Source organism: Anser brachyrhynchus, assembly GCF_964034855.1.
Source record: "Anser brachyrhynchus genome assembly, chromosome: Z".
NCBI lineage: Eukaryota > Metazoa > Chordata > Aves > Anseriformes > Anatidae > Anser > Anser brachyrhynchus.
In genome coordinates this window covers 67,342,053-67,357,901 of record NC_137697.1, presented here as the reverse complement: position 1 = coordinate 67,357,901, position 15,849 = coordinate 67,342,053, and the positions used below count along the sequence as shown (strand labels likewise).

General features: G+C 36.0%; 1 long non-coding RNA gene across 1 annotated transcript; it reads right to left on the bottom strand.

Annotated features, from left to right (window-relative positions):
- Window positions 1-3,627: 3,627 nt before the first annotated feature.
- On the bottom strand, window positions 3,628-12,446 carry LOC308185971. Its single transcript, XR_013943857.1, has 3 exons — window positions 12,144-12,446; window positions 7,851-7,924; window positions 3,628-5,511 (listed from the first exon to the last, which is right to left on the bottom strand). It is a non-coding gene; the product is annotated as an uncharacterized lncRNA (long non-coding RNA).
- Window positions 12,447-15,849: the final 3,403 nt, after the last annotated feature.

The window sequence follows — 15,849 nt, the reverse complement described above, 5'->3', positions numbered from 1 at the left end:
CATTGCATTTTGTGGATCAAGCTAAGAACAGGCTTCTTTTGAGTTCCCCTTACTTAGTACAGTTGATTTTATTCTGGTGCGTATTCATTGTACATTCAAGAATGAAAGTAGAAAGTAAAACTGGAAATACTTTCAGTGCCATTGCAGCCCTAAGTAACAGTCATGTCCACAGCTAAGAAAGAGAGGAGGGAGATTAAAAGGTGTTGTATGTATTAATCTTATGTAATATATAATCCAAATGAGTTGTTGTTCTTATGATGTATTAGATCATGCATCATCAGAGCCAGCTGTCACTCTAATGATGTATTGAGGTAATAAATCACAGCGGGACACACTGATAAAGTATTACTCAATAGATAGTTGCATATGAAAAGCAATATTCCATAAAAGCCAGAAAAAATAATAATAATAAATAAAATAAAATATAAAATAAAATAAAATAAAATAAAATAAAATAAAATAAAATAAAATAAAATAAAACAAAACAAAATAAAAATAGAATTAAAAAAATAATAATAATACACCTTACCAGTGGGGCCTGGAACTGGATTCTTTACTGATATACAGCTGTGGGAAAGAAATTAAATCGTAAACTTAAATAGAACTATTACTAACACTAATGCATATTTTCCTTCCAAACAGGACTGGCCTTTGAATGTCCTCTAAGCTATGGTTTTTGACATTGAAGAACCCCTTGTGGAATATTATTTCACACAGCACAAAAGTGAGATTCCAAGAGGTCAATTCGAAGTCTATAAGAGGTACCAAGTAGCAAATATATTCTGTAGGGTTTAGTGCATCATTTGGAAATAAAAACCTGGAAGAGAATGGAAGAAAGAATTCTGATCCAGCATTTTGTTTTGACTCTTACAGGCAAAACATTTTGACATTTTATTTTGAAATGTTTTGGGTTATGCATTAAATCCTGGAATACAAAATGTGCATTTAACACTAAATAAGATTTTTTTGGTGAAAATAAAACATTTTTGCTCTAAAAAGAAAATGTTTTTCAATCTTTTTTTTTTTTTGATTATTTTTGTTCAACTTGATTTGGAAACTTGAGACGTGAAGTGAAAATTTTACCCCAGTCTTATCTCAAATGATCAGAGATCTATTTTCTCTGGTCAGTCTGGAGCAAACCCTTAATATATTGCCCTGTCTTCAGCTGGGATAGAGTTAATTTTCTTCCAAGTATCTGGTATAATGCTGTGTTTTGGATTTAGGATGATACAATGTTGATAACACAAAAATGCTTAGTTGTTGTAGAGCAGTGCCTACACAGGGCCAAGGCCTTTCTGGCTTCTCGTGCTGCACTGCCAGCAAGGAGGCTGGGGGTGCACAAGGAGCTGGGAAGGGAAGCAGCCAGGACAGCTGACGCAACCTGGGTAAAGGGATGTCCCATACCATGAAATGTCATTTGGGACAATAAAACTGGGTGATTAGATGAGTAGGTTGCTGCTGCTGCTTAGGGACTGGTTGAGCATTGGCTGGCAGGCGGTGTGTGTTGTGCATCACTTGCTTTGTTTATTCTGTTATCCTTATTGTTATTATTATTACCATTATTATTATTATTACTATTATTATCCCTTCTTTTTCTGTCCCATTAAACTGTTTTTATATCTACCCTTGTGTTTCTCACCATTTTTTTTCTATTCGTTCCCCCATCTCACTGGGGGTGGTGGGGTGAGTGAACATCTGTGCACTGCTTAGCTGCCTGATGGGTTAAACCACAACGTATATAAATAGAGAGACGGATGGAAGGATCTACCATAAATACAGCTGTCTGGGAATTTTCCTTAAATTTAGTCTATTTTCTTTGGAATTACTGCAGGTTTCACAACCAAATGAGGAGTTAAATGCTTATGAGTGTGTTCTACTTTCACCAAAAGAAATGTCCCAACATCTTCATCAGATCAAACCACCTGTAAAGATGCTGAGGACTACTGGCTGCATTTTTATATTGACTACAGGATCTGGTATTCATTGTCTTTGGCAGGCACCTCATAAAGCCTTGCCTCTTTGAAAGGTTACAATGAAAACCTTTTTTGAAGGTATGTATAAAACTAACTAATGATATTAACACAAGTGATAGTAAAATCTAGTAAATGCGATAGTAAATGTAGTGATAGTAAAATAGTATAAAAAAAAAAAGTGATGGTAAAATTTTGGGGATTACTTTTTAAGATATAAAACTTAATACAAATGATAATGACTTCTAAAAAAAAAAGAAATATTTTCCACCTTTTAGAAATTTCATTTTAAGATTCATTCATAAAGAAATTAAGTTTTAATTATAATATTGATCTCACCTCTTTGCCAGAGTGCAACTAATTCAATTATTTCTAATTACATGAGTGGTGTGATCAGGCTAATTTTAAAAGACCATTCTACAAACACAAGTTGCTGTGGAAAGGCCATGTCTCTTCTCTTGCTGCAAATGACGGGAGGGCAGAAGGTCATTATAAATTAAGATTAGGCACTTGTGATATTTGTTTAGAATTTGCAAGCATGTTTAAATCAGTCTTTGTCTGAAAAACTAGAAGTTGAAATTTTCAAGGAGAAAACAAGATTAGGCCTTCAAAACCTCAAATAAGCCAAAATCCTGTGGAGTCGTAAATCCTGAAGTCTGTAACAACATTTGCAGAAGTAAAATCACTTTTACTGAATTACCCCACAAAATAGTACATGTGGAATTCAAACTGAGGGCACATCTTTGTGCCGACAAGAACACTTCACTTAGGAAAGTGATGTTTCCACCCATTGTTACACATGTGGCTGAGATAAGTCAACTTTCTTTATAAGCCCTGCAAACTTATCCTTCCAGATTGCTCAGAAAGATAACAGCTTTCCTTTCTCTGCCAATATTATCCACTCTAGAAACTATCTTAGCCAGCTGGATGCAAGTTACCCGTAATGTGCCACATGGAAAGAAGTTTTCATGACAAGGAGCAGAACTTACCTTAACTTTGTATTTTCTGTATATTTGTACATCTTTATTAGAACAATGTCCCAGGACACATACATGGGAATATCCTATATACACGGGAATCTCCTATATACATTTATCATCCTGCCATAATTACAAAACTGTCTGTATTTGCCATGTGAGGATTTAGGAATAATGTGAGTGGTGCTTGGGAAATTTTTGGTTCAAGAAGTTTAACATGAAGGATAAATCCTTTCATCCATATGGAAGTAATGGCTGAGAGCAGTTGCTGTAACAGTGTTTTATACCGGAATCTGATGTTAGCTGAAATTCCAAAGGAAAGAGAATTCACAGAGATCCAAGGCATGAACCATCTGCCCAACATCTGCCCCTACCCCAAAAAAACATATATATATAAATACTGAGTATTGTACACTAGTAGCTGCCTCTCAGACTGGCAAAACTTAGCTGGAAATCTTGGGAGAATAGTTTCTCAATACTGTAAGGTTTTGAAAATCCTGTTTCTACTCAAGTTAGAAATAATGAAAACGGAATTTCTAATGAAGTGGGGTACTTCTACTTCCTACCAAAATGGAAGTACGAAGAAGGTAGAAACAAAACATAAGTTAAAAAAAAAAAAGTTACAGCAAACTGTTGTGTACCTCAGAAACTATTGGATTCCAACCCAGAGGGAGGTTTTAATAAGTTTTATTATCGTGAAGTTGGTTCATCTATTATTTCTGAGCATACTAAAAAATATATTTTTACTGTAGCAATGCTATAACACAAACATTATCTAAGCACCCTAGAACTGCACTTATGCAGTTGCCAATCAATAATTTTCCAAATATATTTTGAAATTGTACAGAAGATTCGGATATTTACTGTCTGTTGATTTTAATAAAAGAGTTCTATTTTTCACACCACTGAGTCACAGATCAGCCTATCTGTGGTGATGTAAAATCTCAAATATAATACTGTGTTCCTTTTGTTTCACTTTATTTAATTAATATGTACTTTCCTGAAATCTACATAATGCATCCACAGATAAATTCTTGGTTAACAGAGATCGAAGTCTTAAATCTCACAGACTTCCACTGAGCAAGATTTTATTTACAATCCCCATCTGAAGATCACAAGATCACACAGTACAGGAAGGACTCAAGAAGTAAACTAGTCTTTCTTTACTGACATTTTTTAAGTAATCCTGAATTATATTGTTTACAATTAAAAAAAAAAAAAAGAAAAGAAAAGCCAAGTGTTACTATGTAGGAAGAGATAAAAGGAGTGAAATCAGTTTCTGGAATTAATTAAAAGATAATATTCACAGAGGAATGGCCCAGTGACACAAATAATTATCACTTGAGATTAAACACTCAAAAAGCCCAATTAAAGAACCAAATACAGCTAATGAGAATTCTTAATTGATAATTTTTCATGCGCTTGGATTAAACTTGAATTTTATACTTAGTTCATTACACACACAAAATCATTTAGTTTGGTGCCTCTGCGCTCACTGAAGAAGAGCTGTCTTACACAGAGAATGGGCTGTGGAGGGAAAAGATTTCTGGGTGGCCAGAGAGGGACCCTGCATCATGGTGTAGCCAATATTGTAAAGAGAGTAGAGAAAAAAGAAGCCCAAGAAATTGCTTTTCCATCCAGTTAAATCTGTGAAAATTGGGATTAAGGTCCACAATACCCATGTGTTCATTACTATACAAAGTAGAAGTCACTAAGAGGAAGATACAGTCTGAAGCCTCCACTATGTACTTCTGCACATGGCATACATTTCTCTCCTGTTTTCATGAGACACATTTTAATACTAAGGAGTCTTGGATCACTCCACACCTATCTTGTGCTGTTTGCAGTTTACCAGTTTCTCCTGCCCAAAAATGAATGGTAGTTTAATAGTTGTCGCAGAACAACAAGCACGTTAATGAAGCCTACTGCCAGGCCTCCTCAGGTAACTCTTTAGCAGAGGCTGGCAACTGTCCTCCATGGAAGAAAGACCATTGGCTCTTCCACGATTATTTATAAGTCTACTTTGCCTGCCGATGTGGGATTGCATTTCTTCTGCTGAGAAATACCATTAGTGAGGTTCCTACAAGGTCTGATGATCATAAACATGAATCTTAAATGTCACTGAGACAAAAGAGGTGGGCAGGCTGACTACAGACTGATGCAGTGAAAACTCAAAATTATTTAGCAGGTATTCTTTGTTATGACGCCGGGTGTGGGGGAGATTGCTCTGCCTAAGACACATACACACACCAAGGGTTACTGGCAGCATGCTTATATTAGTGGGATATATACATATTTATTTCATTTCCCGTAAGTCTCTTGCACATTCACCAGGTCTTCGAAGAATCATTAACATAGGTTCCCGTCCCTATTCCCATGTGTACTGGAGTCCTTGGGTGCTTATCCGCTGTACTCTGGTGGTCTTTCGATGAAGGCCAGAAGTCTTCCTTGCTGCTAAACTTCTGATCCTTCCTTTCTTTGACAGACTTCAGCAGTCAAACCAGTTCTTGCTGGTTCCATTATCTATGCATACAGTCTTTTACTCCCGTAACTCTGGGGTCATCCTGTCCTTGTGGTTAACATAAGATTGTGTTAGCTAAGACCTATGGAATCAACATCCTTTACTTTTTTCCCTGTCTCAAGACTAACATTTTTGAACGAAAAAAATGAAAGCATTCAAATGTATAGCTCAATACCATAAGAAGAAATCGCTCCAATTCTATTTCAGTTACATCAGTGTAGATCAATTGTTGGGGTATTGAGTGCACTTGCAGACCCCTGTGCTCCACCCTTGGACCCTGACCAACACCCTTGCATGGTGTTGCCTAAAGCCCAGTACTGCCTTGCTCCCTGATCGGACAGTGGAGCAGGTCTAGCTGCAAGGTCCTGCTCTTCCTCTTCTGGGGCAGCCCTTACATTGAATGCCCTGGCATTCAGGGCATGCCTCTACAATTCCTTAGAATTTGCACCAGCTTAAATTGTGAGGCTATGGGACTAAATATGAATTGTGGCTAACAACAGAATGGAAAAAGGAAAGCTTGCAAGGTGTCGCCCTGAGAATGTTTCAAACGACCTGTGGCACTGGGGAGCCACTGTCTTCATTTCAGAAGTCATTTAGCAGCTCATTGGCATATCTGCATGGATATAATGTGTGATCAAGCAGTAGTCCTTCAGCTGGTACTGAATTAACTAGCTCCTGAAACAGAAGCAACATAGTTACAGACTGCAGGCAGCATACCAAGGCAGCCAGGCTTGCAGCAGACCACAGATGTTCAACCCTGTTCAAAAACTAAAAGAACTACCAGAGCTTGCATTTGTGTCTCTCTGCATGTACTCCTTGCACTTTATCACCTGAGGTGGTATGGAAAACAGCTGAGTTAACACAGCATCAAGTTATATGGTGTAGAGGGTTCAATAAAAGTCAGGTGGATTTTGTGTCCTACTCAGCTTAAGAAGTAACATAAAAAAAAAAAAAAAAAAAGTATTTGCAGATTTGCAACCAGCACATAAGTATTGCAGAATATGCTCAGCAGAAGAAACTTTGATCAGAAATAAAACACACTTAAGAATTTCACTTAAACACCATAACACCATAAAAGCAAAAGTCACTTGCCTTGCTAAAACAAGAACAATTTTGTTAAAAAGAAAAGGAAAAGGGAAAAAGGAAATTTTATCTCACCAGTTTGAAACTGACCCCTGCATTTAATAATGGCTTCTTTTTGATTGTTATTTCCAGCTGTTTCCCATGCTAAAGTAAAAAAGGTTCTGCTTTCTATTTGCAAGTCAGTGATGCTTTGGACTGTCATTTGTCATTTCTTTTCATGTCTCATTCACTGAGATGTTTAAAGGCTCAAGTGTGTCTCATTTACCATTTTCAGGCACTAATTAGAGCTTCTCTTAATTGTAGGTGGCACAATATCAACATAATGCCAGTTAGCTTGTGTAGGGTCACAAGACTGTTGATGCTGTTGATGGCATAACTCCTTCTTTCATTATGCTTAATATCACTTTGTTTGATTTTTGCATATTTTCAGTTAGTGCACCGTTTAGATTTGAGTTTAACGTCAAGCTATACAATTTACATTAATGAAAATATATATTGTTTATCACTCATCACTCTGTCAATTTATTTCCATTCCTCATTGCCTCTCCGTTATGAACAAACCCATAACACCATTAATTTATTCTTTAAAAAAAAAAAAAAGTCATTGCATTCCAGAAAAAGCAAAGCCTACATCTTCCTTTCCTGTCTGAATGACTCCAAGGCAAAGCAATTGTTTTTAATCTGAAACTCAGTTTTGCACAGTGCTTTCTGCTCCTTTTAACTTCCACTAGAGTGTCACAGACTCTACATATTCAGACATCAAGGTCTTCTTGAAGAAGGGACTAACCTGAAGATTTCTTGAAGGCACCTTGCCTTTTCAAGATTATGTTTTCTCCTTTAATCTAACACACCCAGGTCATACCTGGGGGTTTAACAACAGCAGACAATGTGTCATGATCTTCTCAAATTAGTATCTCTGGTAGATGGAGAAAAGAATCCAGACCAAAAAGATTTAAGTATTATATATATCATGACCTACTTCATCAGAAGCAAGTCTTTCTCTTTGGTATGTGGAACAAAAGAGAACCTCTCGACATTCTCCAGCAGCACAAAGCACTCCTCAGTTTGTCCCTCGTACTGGGCTTTCTGCTTCCTCCCCTTTTCCTACTCACACTGGATATTATGTTTTTATGTAAAGCAAGACTGAATCTCTTAGGAGTCCCATCTCTTAACAAGAGACATGTACAAGTTATTAAAGCATCCTTCCTGTGGTGTAAAAAGAATTCTTACCATGGTAGCTCCATGGGGTGAACTTTATCATGACTAAAAGGTGCTACAACAGTAACAGAAGAGACTCACCGTTCATTTTTATATTATCACAATTATCACCACAATTATTCCATGCTCTGTCTTTCAGTCAGGAAAACTCGAGACTACAAGAAAGCACAGTACAGACAGCAAATTTTTAAATCTTTCTCTCCTTCTCATTCAAATACACTTATCTCATGTACTGCCTCACAAGGGACTTAAAAAGACCTCCCTCCTTCCAGCTATTGGATACAGTCATTCACAGGACTGCTTAAATGAATTTATGTATCTTGTGTGTGCACACAAAATCGTCATATTTCTGTTCTCTGCAGCACACATGAGTGGTGGTAGCGGCCTAAATATTTTTGCAAGTCTTGGCCAAGGCCAGGAACAGCAATAATGGAGTTACTACTGCTGTGGTTTGACATGAACTCACTTGCATGGTAAAGCCAGCATAAGAAAGAAATGGAGTTTCATACTTGACTATAAACAAACCAATGGAATTAGAGGGTGAAAGGAGTTCCTGAGTAATACATTAGCTCTAATAGTAACCAAAAATCTTGGAATAGAAATTTCCATCCACAATACTGAGCTCCTAGGATATAGCTTTGTGTTTGTAGACCATGTGCAACAGGAAGGCAAAAGCTTCAAAGCTTAGATGCTTCAAGCAGGTTTTTTGTGTTAGAGCAATGATTGCCTGCTAAGGCACTTTCCTATGGATACTGCCTGCTGGAAGGTAAAAGAAAATGCGTGCATATGTAGATTTTTAAGCACAGTGCAAATCCACTGCTGTTTTGCAATCTGGTTGGTTTCACAAGTGTGGTTTCAGCAGTAAATTCCTGAGATAATATACAATTTTTCATGACTGACAACTAGGGTTTTGACATTAGTTTTAATGAAGTTCTGATACTCAGGTAAAAACTCTGTATATTGCTTATAAAAGAATTATCTGGACTATTGATAGCAGAATTTTCCATGTTTTTTTCATTACTTTTATTTGGTGTTTATTATTATTTATTATTATTATTATTGTTATTATTATTATTATTTTATTTTATTTTACTCTGTTCAATGATTTGTTTCAAGGAAGCCTTATTTACCATATCCTTTTATCTGACAACAAAATTTATAATCTAGAGGCTATTAAAACATCCTTAACGACTAATAAATACTAACTCCTATAATGCACTTTTTGGATATAGCTCACACATCATAGAATCATATCATAGAATGGTTTGGGTTGGAAGGAACCTTAAGGATTACCCAGTTCCAACCATCTACCATGGGCAGGGACACCTCCCGCCAGACCAGGTTGCCCAAAGCCCCATCCAGCATGGCCTTGAACACTTCCAGGGATGGGGCATCCACAGCTTCTCTGGGCAACCTGTGCCAGTGCTTCACCACCTTCTCAGGAAAGAATTTCCTCTAATATCCATTTCCTCCGAACATATAACCTAAACCTATCCTCTTTTAGTTTAAGACTTATAACAGATTACTTCCATCTACTGAACAAATAATGGTATTAGCTATAAAAGAATGAAAGAAAAATAAAAGACAAAATCTGAGAAAACCAGGCTAAGGCTGAGCTTCCTATAATCTGAATTTTCAACTTTATAGAAAATCATGTAGAAAAGATAACTTGTTGCCAAAGATTAGCCTCAGTTTACAGATTTAAACGTGGTGGAGATGACTAGGAGAACTGTGTGTAACAGAGGAAATCAGTATACTGTAAGGGAACAAACATCACTTAACTCTGCAACTATTGTATCTCATGGAACTCTCTTGTGGGGCTGTCATTAGACAAACGAATACCATCCTGCCTGTGAACAAGAATCAAAGGGGATTTATGCTTTATTATTTTTCCTCCCATAAGTAGCCCTCTTTGGGAACCCTTTAAAAGATTCTTCTCTTAAGAATGATAAGATGGTCTCAGGGATGAGTCAGGTGACAGATTGTTTGATCACTTCACACTAATTACACACAAAAAACAGGACAGAACCTGCAGTGAAGCTGGTCAGGGTGGTTTACAACTCCCAGCAAACTGCATCTAAATGGCTTTGGGAGTACAGTAAGGAGAAAGAGAGGTATACCCACCCTTGATCAAGTGGCCCGTTCTGTGGCACACAGCAGCAAGGGGTGGATGTGGGGGTGGGGGAATGATGATTGCAGCTTATGCCTCAGAATTTGTTTGCTCCAGATTTTTCTTGTGCGTGTGTTTTTCAGTTATTTGTTTATTCTAAACATTATTTGGAAGGGGCTGAAGGCAATGGAATGCATTAAGGATATCACTGAGCTAATAACTACATTAAAGTGTTTGTGCATACAAAAACACAGCTACTACTGAAAAGCAAACTTGAGGTAATTTAATAGGTTATTTACCCTTTTTAATAGCCCATATAAATTTAGAGTTGGCATAGTTTATATACATTTTTATTTAATCAAACCATTCTATAGCTTGAATGACCAGGAAGAGGCTTTCATTTTGTCAGAAATTCAGGTGTAAAGGATTGAGACTTGTTTGTATTGTTCCAATTCTTGAATCTTCATATTGTTAGGTACTTTTTCAAGTAAATAATATAAGACAGTTGGAGAAGACAAACACAGATATATACGCTAAACCATTGGGATCTTTTGTAAAAGTGCAAATTGATATTATTCAAGTGTCTGAACAATCTGGTTTTGAGTATGTCTATGTTATTTTAGCTGTTCTCAGGACAGGTAGAGGCCTATTCTTGTAAACATGCAGATGTAACACCTGCTGTTAAAATAATAATAATAATAATATTGACAGAACCAATTCCTTTATTTATTATTTCTCTAACTGTAGATAGCAATAACAGACCCATTTCATCAAGACAAATAGTGCAAAAAAACCTATAAAGCCCTACAAATAGCACCATAGTGTCATTGTGCTGTCACCCCCAATCCAATGGAGTGAGGCTGCAGAGAGGAAAAAATACCACTGTGAAAACAAAATTGGCAGAGATTTGTGCAGAGACTGGCCTGAAATGGACGGATGTGTTACCTCTACCATTAATGCATGCAAGAAGCATTGTGAACAGAAAACGTGGGCTGCCACCTCATGAGATTTTAATGGGCAGGAATGATGGGCATAGTCTACCCAAGCATACCTAACAAAGTACAAAATATTCTGTGCAAAAGCCATTTGACCAGTTTGCATGAGCATATCTCCCCTGGCTAGGAGGATCAGAATTAGAAACTGCTATCAAAAATATATTTACTGTAACAGAAGAGATGGGTAACACTATTTCAGCCTTCAACAAACAAAAATTTTCAACAAACAAAACAAACAAACGAACGAACAAACAAAGCAGCCTAAAACAGAGCTGAGGTATATTTACTTGGGATTATTAGAATCGGTGGTTGTGCACATGTGTAAAGTTGACCTTATGTTATGGCAAATAGCCACAAGAGAGGATGGAAGAAGGTATGGCTCAAGGAGAGGCCAGAGTAGTGATGCTGAATATTGGGGGTGTGGATGAAGAGAGGGGAAGAGATTGGACTAATAACTATAATTTTTTATAAAATCTAGAGGCAAGAACAGATGATGGGTAAGCATAGCTCACTCAGTTATCAGTTCTGAGTTCTCGGGAGTTATTAGCTCCCTGTACCATCCTCTAGACCTTCAAGACAAAGATAGTGTGAAACTGTTGACTCTCAAAGTGGAAAACGTGGAAGAAAAATATCTGATGTCTCATAGGCCTCTGCAGGACTCATTGGTCAACAAACCTTTAAAGTTAATGGTGTTGCCAGTCAGCACAATTTATTAACAACGGAATGGATTATTTGTAAAAGAGGCCTTTTGGAGACTGCTTATCTGAAGGATGTCAGTCACTGTTATTTACCATATCCTTCCTATCTGACACTTTTTGGTGAAGAATGGATCCTATATCCTAATTACATACAAGTGCCGTAACTGCACCATGACAGCAGAGGCTGTCATGTTGCTTCTCTGGGCTCTCTCCTATAATAATAAATTGTTCCTGATCTAAACAGTGTTTGGTTATTTCTGGATCAACTACATAAATGTGACACAGCCAGAGACTTTCTTTTTCTTCCTTCATTTCCTCTCTCTTTTTTTTTTTTTTTAATACTTGTTTTACCTACTTTTCTTTCCCTACATTTGCACAATATTTTGAGACCAGTCTAACCTAACGTCTTAATATATAACATTATGAACTAATTCTGGGCCATCTACACAACACAGCTTTAATTAAAAAAAAAAAAAAAAAAAACAACAGAAAAACAAAAACAAAACAAAACCACCTTCATTCTGCACAACTGAAATACAAAAAATTTTAAAAAAAATATCTTCCATCATACCTTAAAAATCCTGTCTGCCTGCCCCACAATGTGAATTTTGGCATGGGTGGGAATCATATTTTAAAGTATTGTAAACACCATACACATTCAAGCTTCACAGAACACCAGAAAGAATCAGATGTTACCCATTAGTAATCAGAAGCCTAACACAGATGACCAAGATACTTGTTTAAGCCTACTGAATTACAAACCACATAGATCCCCACAGTGCTTGTTCATCTGCAAGTACATTGTGGTCAAGCCCTGCAGGAATACAGTTATGTAGCAGCAACTTTTTCAGAAAACATATATTTTGATATAGAAATAAAGGTACACATGCTGGCATGCAGAAAGAAATGCATTGCATCTTCCAACATCAGTAAATGAAATTCAGAACTTTCAAAACTATATTCCACATATTTAGAAGCTATTTGCATGCAGAGTTCAGGCACTTCCCAAGACAAGCTACATTAGAATTTTAAGAATGGAATTTTCAGTGGGACAAATTCTTCCTTGTCCCTATCTATTCTTGGTAATGATGGATTATAAAAAGCAGGATAAAATCTACAAAATGTGACAGTGTCAGTCCATATAACAGCAAATGAGAATTCATGCTACAAATCTCCATCGCATTTATCTTCTTTACTAGCACTTTCATCAGGATGATCCATATTGCATTTTTAATGACACCTGGAAAGGAAATCTTATGAATTAAATAAAGAAAAAAGGAAAAAAAAAAAAAGAAAAAAAAAAGATAATGTGGCCGCTCATCAAGCCTTACTGAGTTCTATAACTTTATAAAGAATCTACTAGTATGAATGACATTAGGAGTTATATTAATGTGTCTTATTTTTAAGACATAATTAAACAAAAATTTGGCTTTAGTAGAGCAACAGTATGTATACTGATTGTTAATTGTGAGTCATACTATTTGCTCTTCTACCCCTTTACCTTGAGAGCATAACTACTGGATACTGGAAGTATTTTGCAATATGCATTGACATTGCCTGTTTCAAAATCCAATATATCATCAAAATAAGACACATTTTCCAAGTGATCATCAGGTTGATCTTTCACCTTCATAACCTTTAAAGTACTTACATCCTATGTAAATAGGATGTTAGTACTGAAAGTGAAGATTTAAAAATTAAATGTGTGTTAGACTTCAATTTTTACCACAAGAAAAAAAATCAAAGTAGTTTCAGGCTTCGTTCAATAAATAAACAAATACATAAATAATTTTGTTATCTTTAAATTCAATGCAAGGAAATGTGCTCTCAGGAAGGCAGAAAAGCTTAGTATAAACTCTTAATAACGGTGGAGATGGCTCAGTATTGTACAAGCCATTAAAATCTTACAGAGGTCAAACATATGTGAAAAACATTCTCAATCATGGAATAAGGGATTTTAATTTGATAGATATTAGTCTGTTCTAGATGTAATTTTTTGTGTCATAGGAGTCTTCTTATAAACATTACAAAACACCCTTACAATGAAATACAAGGGCTTAAACTTGTGCAGAGTTCAATAATATTTTGGAAGGTGAAATTTTCATACCTTGATCTTACAAGTATTTATAGCTTTCCAGAGGACAGTTCATCTGAGTATATTTTGTTAACAATGATACATTAATGTATACTTGACACAAACTTTGATGTAATTTATTGGCTCTTCATAGCTAAGTAGTTACAAATGTCAATAACTAACAAAAAAAAAAGTAAAAAGCTGTTGCTCGAAAATTAGAGAAAGCAGGAAAAATCATGTTTATGCTTACAGTGTAGTTCCATATTATAGCTGATTTTGTTCTCTCTTTTTTAGCAGTACTTTTTGGTTCACTTTCCCTGTTTATTTTCGTAAGACATGACTGAAAGTACCAGAATCTCTGAACAAGATTTTCAAATGAAAGTAAGAGACTCACTATTCCACTGGCAGTGGGAATGAAAGGCATTCAGACACATTGGAAGATCACATTTATTCATTGACTGGTTTCAGCTCTGTAAATATAGTCTGCCAAATGCTCATGCAGTACTTAAGATTTCAGTTTGAGACAAAAATGAATTAAATGTAGCATGGCTCCTTCCAAAGCCTGAACACAACAGAAACATTTAACCTTTAAGCATTCATTTGGAGCATGAGCTAAATATAATGCATTCACACTATGCATGACAATACAATGAACCAGAACCACTAATGTACTTTGTTTGTCTTCCTCTCAGACATTTTTTGTTTTATTTTTTTAAACAGAATATTCAAAACTTTTTTTTTTTTTTTTTAACACATGATCTTTCATAATATAAATGGTAGTTCTTCATCCATATCTAATAACACATGTTTTATAACTACTGCCTCATCTTCTGCCTCTGTCAAATACTTTCTCTTGATCTCCTTCTATACCTTCTATCAGTACGTCCATGGACCAGAAGCAGTCAATATGCCACCCATGGGCCAGAAGCAGCCAAGACTTCTGAAAATCCTTTTTTATTTTTTTCATATGTTCAGTATTTCACAAGATCATGCAATGATACAAACAATATACAAAAAGACTTCCTTTCACCTTTTCTGAGACACAGGCACATACCAAGTATACTGTCTCCAGACTGGAACATAAAACACTTGTTTTCATTCAAATCCTTGCTGTAAGCATGTCCTGAAGTTCCTTGATTATACCTTCATTCTAGAATATATTACATTTTTAAAGAAACATTTTCTATTGATTTAATACAAAAATGATTGAAAGTGATATTCCTTAAATGTTTTGGAAGTGTTCCAGCCTGTGTTAATACTTAATTGGAATGTGCCTGAGGCAATTAACATGCATTCACTTCATATTCACTATTGTTTAATTCTTCCTTAAGATGAAGGAAAATTGTAACAACATGACTGATGGCAACAAGATAGGGTGATGCACAAATAAGGTTAACGAAAATGACCTCTCATAACAACGAAAGTATTGAACTGAACAAAATAAAACACTCTTAATAAAAGAAAAAATAATATTTAGCAGAGTTATTTCCCCTGTCCTGGTAATAATCAAGCTTTCTGTTGACCATCCTATTTTCTTTTCTTGGCTGAAATGTTTTAAAGACCTTTTGCTTTTGCTTAAGCAGAGCCAGGATATCAAGTTTAGGCCTGTGGGGGACAGATCTTTACTGAAAGAACATTCAGACAGAAACCACTGATTGTTTTGTCTAAGTGAGGACTTCACAATCTATTTTTTCCCTCTCTGAAGAGGCACTGTTGCATTTAATTCCTTACTAAAACCATGGTGACGGTTTTTCAAAAACTTCTGATGGCAGCGCAAGTATAAATAGGATCCAGTGCAATCAGATGATCGGGAAGCTACTCACCTTTAAAATCCCTCCAGCTCAGATTTAATTCAACAAAATGTAACATTTTTCTCCACTCAAAGTTTTGTTTAGTCAGGGGACTGTACACCCTAGCAGTGATTAGGTACTTTCTGTACCAAGAGTTCAAATAATTTCTTGAAAGTGTAATGATAAAGATCTTTGTGGTTTTGGTTTTTTTTTCCTCATGTTAACAGGCACTACAAAGCTCTTGCAAACAACTAATGGAGAAAAACATGGAATCTATGCCCAGAAAGCTATGCTAGTAAATATTCTTTATTGAGACAGTGAAGCCCACCTGCACCAAGTCACTGCGTTCACTGAAATGTATATATGCATGTGAAATGTATAACCTGAAGATTGTTTCCATCCATAAGAGTTCT